The following is a 9357-nucleotide window of genomic DNA, read 5'->3' as shown; positions in this document are numbered from 1 at the left end:
TGTGTGTGTGTGTGTGTGTGTGTGTGTGTGTGTGTGTGTGTGTGTGTGTGTGCAGTCTTTTTCAGGTATGTATATGACCAGCTGGCTACTGAACTCTCTTTCAAATCTAAACTTCTCTAATTATATGGGTTATCCCCAAAGACATTATTTAAAAAATTCACAAAGTGAGAATCCAATGTTTTGCAGTAGCAAAACACTGGAATCAAGGTGGGTACCTATTGGTTTGAGAGTAGTATAAATTATGGCATTAGCTCGGACACACTGAGGTTACAATTCATTAAAATCCCCCCCCCTACCTCCCTGTCTTCACCCCAAACACAAACTATCATCTAGCTCAGAGGTCTCTGAGGGGTGTGTGAACAATCAGAGGGTTGGAAGATGAGTTGCATCCCACTGTCCCCTCAAGCATCAACCACGGACTTTGTCTCCAACACAACTACACCCACATTGTCCCTCAACACTCCCCCATTCTGCCCCTTCCCTCCACTGTGCAAACTCCCAACCTCCTTCCTTCTGAAACAGGCATTGGCCCCTCAGAGCAGTTATAACCTGACCACCACCTGGGCACCTGTAGCATTAAAGACTCAGGAACCATTGGGGAAAAAAAATTGCTTCTCTCCACAGCTTTCCAGCCCTCTATTCCCTAGATAATTTCATGGTGTTAGTAACCTCATATGGTGGACTCTGCACTACTGGGACAGTTTCCCATGAGCAAGAGCCCCACCTCATCCCCTTTTCTCTTGGGTGGAACAAAGCAAGTCTCGAAGAAGAAGCAGGTAGAAATGAGCTGGAATCTGCATTGGCTGATCTCGTTCCATCATCTTTCCCTCCAAACCTACCTGTCTCCCAAACTGTCCTCTTTCATTTGAGGGCAGAGGCATCCAGCTTCACAATCTCGGTGTTATCTTTGATCCACTACATCCAATCAGTTGCCAAATCTTGTCTTTTCTATTCCCACAAACATCTTCTGCACCTTCCCTTTTCTCTAGTCCAGGCCTGCACAATATACAGCCCTCAACAGCTTGCTACTCACCAAAGGATTTCCCCCAGGCTGTGAAAAATGTAGTCATTTTCCTATTTGTCTTGTGCAACCGACCATCATCAGTCAGTCTCTAGTCTAACCTGTATGTGGCCTGAAGTTTAGCCTGTTTTAATTTTGGCCCCCACCTATTGACAAATTATGCAGATCTGCTCTATTTGCACAACCTCTACCTGGCTCAGGCTCTTAGCCCTCCCAGCTGGACTATTTGCAGTAGTTTCCCAGTTGGTCTCCCTGCCTTGTGTCTCTTTAATCTAATCCCTCCTCCAAATATCAACCAAAAATGGTTTTCCTGGAGTGCAGGTCTGACCACATCACGACCCGATGCAACAAATTTCAGCGGCTTCCTATTGCCTCTAACATGAATATTATCTCATCTTTATATTATCTTTTTAAAATTTCCATTTTGTGCAAGCTTTGTTAGTACAGTAGCAGAAGTAACTAGGTGCCACAGTGGAAAGAGTGCTGGTCCTAAAGTTAGGAAGCCTGCTCTTCCTGAGTTCAAGTCTGACTTCAGACACTTCCTAGCTGTGTGACCCTGGGCAAGTCACTTAACACCATTTGCCTCAGTTCCTCCTCTGTAAAATGATCATGAGAAGAAAATGGCAAACTGCTCCAGTATCTTTGCCAAGAAAACCCCAAATGAAGTCACAGAGTCAGACATGACTGAACAACAGGAAATACATAATTTATAAAGATACATATATTAGAAGTTCATGCTCAACATTTATTTATTGATAACAGTGCATGATCAAAAAAGCTCAGAGACCACTGGTCTAGTTACTTCTTTCTGTCTTGTGTAGAGTTTTTTAAAAAATCTGTGACCCTTTACATTTATCCCTCCTGATTTTTGTTTTGTTAGAGTCAGCATTAGTATAACTGAAAACTTTTTTGGTCCCGTCATCAATGTGCTAGCTATTCTTCCGGATTTTGTCTCATCTGCAAATCTTTCTGTGTCATCTGAGGTTCTGATAAGCAGGTTAATGACATGGTGTCAAGGACAGACCCTCAGGACCCTCTGCTGGAGAGACTTCCCTCCAAGTCAATTATTATTGTTGTTGTTCTGTTATTCCAGTCACGTCTGATTCTTCATGACCCCATTTGGGGTTTTCTTGGCAAAGATACAGGAATGGATTACCATTGCCTTCTCCAGCTTTTTTTTTACAGATGAGGAAACTGAGGCAAACAAGGTTAAGTGACTTGTCCAAGGTCACACAATCAGTACATGTCTGCGGTACAATTTGAACTCAGGTCTTCCTGACTGTAGGCCCAGCTCTCTATCCACTTTGCCACTTAGCAGCCAGGTTGATATCAATCCATTAATGACTACTTTTCAAGTTATATCATTAAATTGTCCCCAGATACATCAAAATGTGCTTTTATCTAACCCACATTTTCCCATCTTGTTGATAAGGCTCTGAGCTCTCAATTCTGTAAGATAAGTAGGGAGAGTCTTATTATCCCTATTTCACAGGTGAGGAAACTGAGCTTCAGAGAAATGAAATGATTTCCCCAAGGTTGCACAGCTAATAATTAATAAGGTCTTCTCACTCCAGACCCCCTATCTACCTTACCTCACTACCTATTTTCTTTTTTTTTCTAAAGCAATCATGGGGAATTTAGGAACATGAAATTCCAAGTATTTCTGCACCAAAAGAATAGGGAAGAGGGTCGGTTAGGTGGCAAAGTGAACGGAGCACCGGCCCTGGAGTCAGGAGGACCTGAGTTCAAATCCAGCCTCAGACACTTAACACTTACTAGCCAGTGTGACCTTGGGCTTTACCCCAATTGTCTTGCCTTCCCCCCTCCAAAAAGCAAAAAAAAAAAAACCCAAGCCCCCAAAGAATAGGGAAGGGCAAAAATCACAACCCCAAAGGAGTTTATAATCAAAGGCAATAGTTTATTTTATCAGCTGTAGAACAATTCCTGGGGCTCTCATAGTAACTTAGGGTCCATTGCCTCATGTAGTTGCCAAAAAGTCCTTAGAGCTTTATATATACACCCCAAATGGGCTGAAATCCACCCCACCCCCAGATGCTAAAACCAGGTAGTGAAACTGCCTCTCCTCACTTCTCCTCACACCTCGAGCACCACATGATCCTTTTCTGACTTAGCAGTCATAAACTGTTAGATAGAGCTAGAAGGGCCCTTAGATGTCATTCCAGACTACCTCCTTCATTTTACAGATGAGGAGACTGAGGCCCAGTGAGGGGAAGTGGCTTGCTTAAAGTCACATAGCTTATTAGTGGCATACCTGAGATTAGACTTTAGGTTCCTTGGCTTCCAGTCCAGTCCTTTCTTCATAAAGCTTATTGCTTTTTTTTTTTTTAATTATGGGACAATTCATCTCTCATTGTAAATGAAAATTGTCTGCCATGACCAGAATATTATGCAATTTTAGGAGGTGACCACTCCCCTTTGGGAAAAGTAGGGAATCTACATGAAAAATGACTCATCACCAATGCAACTCGGGGAGTAGAGGGATAAGCTGAGACTGCATGGGGAGCACCCACATCCATGAACTTACAGTTCCTTTCCAGTATAGAAGCATACAGGGAAACAGATGCTGTGCCAGTCAAAGAGTCAGGCACGGAGAAGGAAGGATTTATTGCCACACATGCCTTTAGCACAGAGCCTCCATGATTCATGAGGAAAGGAAGAGTGCATCCAAGGAGAAGACATTTACAATGTGCAATATATGGCCCTCGCAGCAGGAGGCACAGTATGAGGGACATTTTAGTGAGCTCTTTGGCCCAGTGACCAGCTTTCCTTCAGGTAGCAGCCAGTTTTCTGATACCTGTCCTTTCGACAGGGTGACATTTGACAATAGTTGGTGTCCCCAACCATCTTAGCTCTATCCCTGGTGTATGGCAGATAATTAATAAACATTTATTGATTGATTGATCCTAATAGGTAACTGGGGGTTCCATTAAACTCTCTGACTCTTCTCATATTTGACTAGACCACAGCTATATTTTATTCTTCATCTAAGATGTCTCTGCCATCCCTCCACTGTACCCCACTGAGTGGGCTGCATGGTGATAACTGATGCCTTCCCAGAAAGTGTGTGTCTATGTGTGTTGGGAGAAAGGAAGTGTGGTCAGGATTGCTGTCATGATTGGGAAATTCCTGGACAAGTGAGAACTACACTGGCCTTGCAAGTTCAGTAACCAGAAGAAAGGTCAGAGGGGTGAAGGATCAGGCATATGATTCTTTCCCAATGCCAGCTCCCCTAGCTGAGCGCCATTGCTCCTCCCAACATACACTGAAGAGATGTATGATGGCAGGGAAGGGAATGGCTGTGCTTAACCATGCAACAAGAATTTTTCAGTATCTACTATGTGCTACTATAACAATCCTCTACACAACTCCCAAAGTAACATTCCAAAGGGTTGACCATGTCACTCCATGACTCAACAAACTTCATGAGATCCCTATTACCTCTAGGGTCAAATACCAACCCCTCTGTGTGGCATTTAAAATCCTTCACAGACTGGCCTCAACCCTCCTTTCTAGCCTAATTACATGTGACTAACCTTCATAAATCTTTAGTCTAATTAGACAGGCCTACTTTGTGCTCCTCATACATAGCTAGGTGGGACAGAAAAGAGCACGTGGAGTCAGGAAGCTGTTGTTCAGCTATTTCAGTCATGTCTCACTCTTATGACCATATTTGGGGTTTTCTTGGCAAAAATACTGGAGGTTTGCCATTTTTCTCTCCAGCTCATTTTACAGATGAGGAAACTGAAACCAACTTGCCCAGAGTCACACAACTAGGAAGTGTCTGAGGTCAGATTTGAACTCAGGAAGATAAGTCTGCCTGACTCTAGACCCAGCATTTTATCCATTATGACACCTAACTGCCCCTAGAGTCAGGAAGACCAGAGTTCAAATCCGGCCTCTGTCACAGTAGATATGTGATCTTAAGCAAGTCACTTAGCCTCTTTTTGTCTCAGCTCCCTTATCTGTAAAATGGGGGTGATAATAGCACCTTCCTCCCAGGATTGTTGTGAGGATCAAATGAGATAATATTGGTAATGTGCTTAGGGCAATGCCTGGCACATGCTAGGGACTATATTAATGTTAGCTCTTATTATTATGGTATCCCATCTCTGGTCCCATGCTTTCACACAGAATGTCCCCTACCTGGAATACACTTCTTTCTTACCTGCTCCTCTGAGAATTTCTCAGAATTCCGCTCCAGCTTCACCTTCCATGCAGAGCCACAGATCTAGATACACCTTGAATATAGTTTTATGCATATGCATATTACCCTTTCCAAAGAGAACATAAGGAGCTTCAGGTCAGGAACAGTTTCCTTTTTTTGTCATTTGACCCCAATACTTTGCACAATGCCAGGTACACAGTAGATAAATAAATAATAAATGCTTGTTGATTTATTGTTAATTGTTTATAAGCACTACTCTCAGCTCCTTCTGATGGGAGGAGCACTGAAGTCCCCCCAGAGCTTCCCCTTAGAGAGGGCTGGGACCTGAACTTTGCAAAGGATTCTCCATCTTCATCAGAGCTCTGTTTGGATTCAAATTCCATAGAACATCATTTCTACTCCTCTGGGCCTTACCCCCATTGCTTTTCAATTCCTTTTTGTATATTGTCTTCTCTCATTATGTTGTAAGATAACTAGAAGTATGTATAGAATACATATGTGTGTATATATATATATATGCATATATATATATACACACACACCTATTTGTGTCTAATGGTAGCCATCTCTAGAGTGGGGTGGGGAGGGGAAAAAAGGAAAAAAAAATTACATGATAACTTCATTATATAGTTAAAAGAAACAGCAAGTTGTACATAATAGATTTATAATTTCATGTGCAATTATCTTTTTTTATTTTTGCTATGTTATTGAAATTGTTTTACTCCATAAATTAAAAATAAAATAAATTTAATAAAAAATAATAAAGAAATAAAAATTTTTTAAAAGATTGTAAGCTCCTTGAAGGCAAGGGCTATATTTTTGAAATTGGCATCCCCAGAGCTTAATACAGTGTCTGGCACATAGTAGGGCTTAATAAATGTTTTCTGAATTCGGATATTGTCTGAACCAGTTATTTAGCCCTTCTGTATTTGCCTCTCCAACTAGACTGTAAGATCCTTGAGAGCAGAGCTTATGCTTGTATTCCTAACTGCACCTAGCACAGGTGGCCCTGCACATAACAGATATTCAATAAATATTAGATGTATTATTATAAAAAGTTTGCAAGGCATCTAGGTGGTACAGTGTCTAGAGCATTGTGCCTGAAGTCAGGAACACCTGAATTCAAATCCCAGTGTCAGAAACTTAACAATTATGTGACCCTGGGCAAGTGTAATGCAATGCCAAGGAAAGGCAACTTCCCAAGGTTCAGAATACCAGCATAGGAACTCTCCATTTTATTCAGTGACAATTTAAGAACAGAGAAGATCAAAATATGACATCTTTCAAAATACAGCATTTACTAAGTGTGATTAAATAATCTCCAAGTACTACCCCACCCCAGGACCTTACATTCATTCAATCAATTACAAAGTCCCTGTTCTAAATACTACTCCACCCCTAGGCTGTACCTTCATTTAGTCCATGACAAAGCCCCTCTTCTCAAATGGAGATTAGTTTCCAAACATAAGTAAAGTACCTTCATGTGTTCAATCATAGAACACAAAAAGGTCAAAAGTTCCCCACCCCTGGATCACAATTGAATCTACCCCAGAATTACAAGTTTAAGCACAGCACTTAATAACCCAAATGGAGGTCTTTTTTTCATCTTGACAGGAGGTAAGTTCTCAGCAATCTTTGTTCCTGGGGAGACAAAGCTTAGCAAGGCCACAAGATACATTGCCAGTCTCTTCATTATTTCATCCTCTGTCTGCAGAACAGTCCTAGGACCCCTGAAAACATTAGCAAAACCCTCTCCCAGGATTTCTGTAAACATACAACAAGAAAATCCTTCTTCAGGGCTTCTGAACCAACAGAAAGGTTCCCAGACCCCTGCAACAACAGCACTGTCCTTCACCAATGGACAGTATTCACTCTCTGTCTGCAGGACAGTCTCAGGAGCTCTTAACCAACAGCCAGGTTCCAGGACTTCTTCAACAACAGAACTGTCTTTCACCAGTGGACAAATCTGGCAAAACAACATCAAAACAGACAAAGTACCAGCATAACAGCCATGTCTCCTCAGTCCTTGGCAGCTCTGGGAGCAGGTCTCAAAAGTCCAGGGCAATTCAAAGTGGCCCTCAGCAATCCTCTCAGTCTCTCTCTGCCTCCACGAGGGTGCTGCTTCCAAAAAGTTCTTCTGCCTCTCTCCTGTGTCTCTCCAAATCTACATCACCAGTTCCTCCCAGTTCAGGACTCTTTTCACGTCAACAAGTCTATCCCACAGGTGGGATTAACAAACTCTGGGTTTTAACACCATCAGTTTGAAAACCAAGCCAATACAGGGAATCTTTATATTCCATTACTATCACAGAGTCTAGAGAAAATAAGTATATAAAAGAAGATAGTCAATTATCTAATTGAGTCTAATAGAAAAATAGAACTAAATATGGAAATAGCAGGGCTTTAAATGAAGCCAATGATCATTAAAGTGTCCAAGATAGTGGCTAGGATATTAAGTAAACCTTCTAAGGAACTGGGGCTCATAAGTGCTGGGACCAGCTCAGAAGGGAGTTACAGAATATCGACTATAACCAAAGTCTAATATAAATAATTGTAAGTCGGCTGGCAAACATTTAAGTAGCAGAAAAATTTTTTAAATGCCTTTCAAATGCAATAATAGATAATTCATATTGAAACTGGACAAAAATCAGATAACTTAATAGCTTCTCTAGAGGCTACTGGAATAAAATAAACTCACAATAGCCTTTATGTCAAGGAATTAAGATATATAAGTTAAAGACTGACAGTTTGCTCTGGGAAGTGATGAAAACCTTTCTTCTAGAGATCTTTAGACTAAGAAAGATTCACATCTGGAGGAGAGTTTGAACTTCACTGCCTCCAGGCAAGAGATAATTAGGCACCTCAAGATCATTTGATTTTGTATTTCCTGAGACAGATGAAGAAAAGAGGAAATCCCTAATTGATAATTAAGAAAGGAATCCTGTGGGGAGTGACCTACCCAGGGGGAGAGGGGAAAGGGAGCACAAAAGAGGTAGGACTCTGAGAGTGGTGGAAAATACAGCCATTTTTATTACCCCATGTACAAGCTTTTATAGGACACTTCCTAATTGTTTTCCCCTGAGGACACTGCACACTTCTTTGTTCCCAGGCCAGGTGTGTAAGCCATGCTTATCTCGAGCACATAATGCTCACACCTGTGTGTTTGAGCTCCTTCCTGGGGGATGGGAAACCAGTCCATGCCTGAAAGCAGGCTTTTCAGCTGAGAGTGCTTATTCAGCCATCACTGTCAGAGTCCCACTGGCCCGTGGTCCTCTACAGAATCCCTCTCAGGCTCTTGCTTTGCAACTTTGTCTATCACTAAAAAATCAAATCGGCATTTTCTAACCTTGTGATTCAGGCCCAGAGGAGAAATACAGGTAAATTAACTAAAACATCAGAAGCTTTCATACAAGTTTAGGGCAATGGGCTCTATTCAGCCCCCTAAATCGGGGGCTTGTCAGAAAGAGCAAACATTCTACCTATCTGGGGTGAACTAGTAAAAGTCTGAGGCTTTTAAAGGTTCCTTCATCCAACTTTCTGGATGAATAATGATAATGATTAACAATAATAAAACCGGCACATATAAAAATACCTAAATATAATAGTACCTACCTCCTAGGGTTGTTGTGAGGACTAAATGAAATAACATATGTAAATAATTGTGGCATCTGAAATGACCCAAGCCATGCCAATTGTTCTGAGCATCAGTTTATTGAGCTGGCCAGCGACAGTCTCCCAAGGAAACCTTAGGAGAGCTGCCCTGACCATAGGGAAAGGGGGAATATTTAAAGTCAAAAACTACCAAAAATAGGTGTGGGAAACAAAGTTAGTCTTGTGGGAAGTAAAGTTAGTCTGACAATGGTAGATAAGCACATCCGTTGTAGCCAGGCCTGGGTCTGGACGGTTGTATAGTCCTTGCCCTGATTTATTGTGAGACCCAGATGTCCAGGATCATTCTGACATCTTATCAGGAAGTATGGCCAGGTCTGTTTCTCACAAGAGAGGGGCTCCTGGCTAAGCATGCACGAGTTCAGGAAGAATTCAGTAATTTCCAAACTTGTTACATACAGGGGCTTAGTATATGAGGCCATGGGCATTTCAGCATCTACTATACACACACACACACACACACACACACATATGTATAAAA

At 41.7% G+C, this 9357-nt stretch overlaps 1 protein-coding gene across 2 annotated transcripts in view; it reads right to left on the bottom strand.

Annotated features, from left to right (window-relative positions):
* The window catches only part of HMGCS1 (3-hydroxy-3-methylglutaryl-CoA synthase 1), a 161043-nt gene extending 152798 nt beyond the window's left edge, over positions 1 to 8245 (bottom strand). For both annotated transcript variants that reach the window (XM_069095338.1, XM_069095339.1), the window contains exon 1: positions 8242 to 8245. The gene's annotated coding sequence lies outside the window, so the exon portion shown is untranslated. The remainder of the gene's footprint in view (positions 1 to 8241) is intronic.
* Positions 8246 to 9357: the final 1112 nt, after the last annotated feature.

The sequence above is a fragment of the Petaurus breviceps genome, unplaced genomic scaffold (genome assembly GCF_028583685.1).
Source record: "Petaurus breviceps papuanus isolate PSGF00001 unplaced genomic scaffold, PetGlider_PUasm1.0 226, whole genome shotgun sequence".
NCBI lineage: Eukaryota > Metazoa > Chordata > Mammalia > Diprotodontia > Petauridae > Petaurus > Petaurus breviceps.
This window is presented reverse-complemented; position numbering and strand designations above follow the sequence as displayed.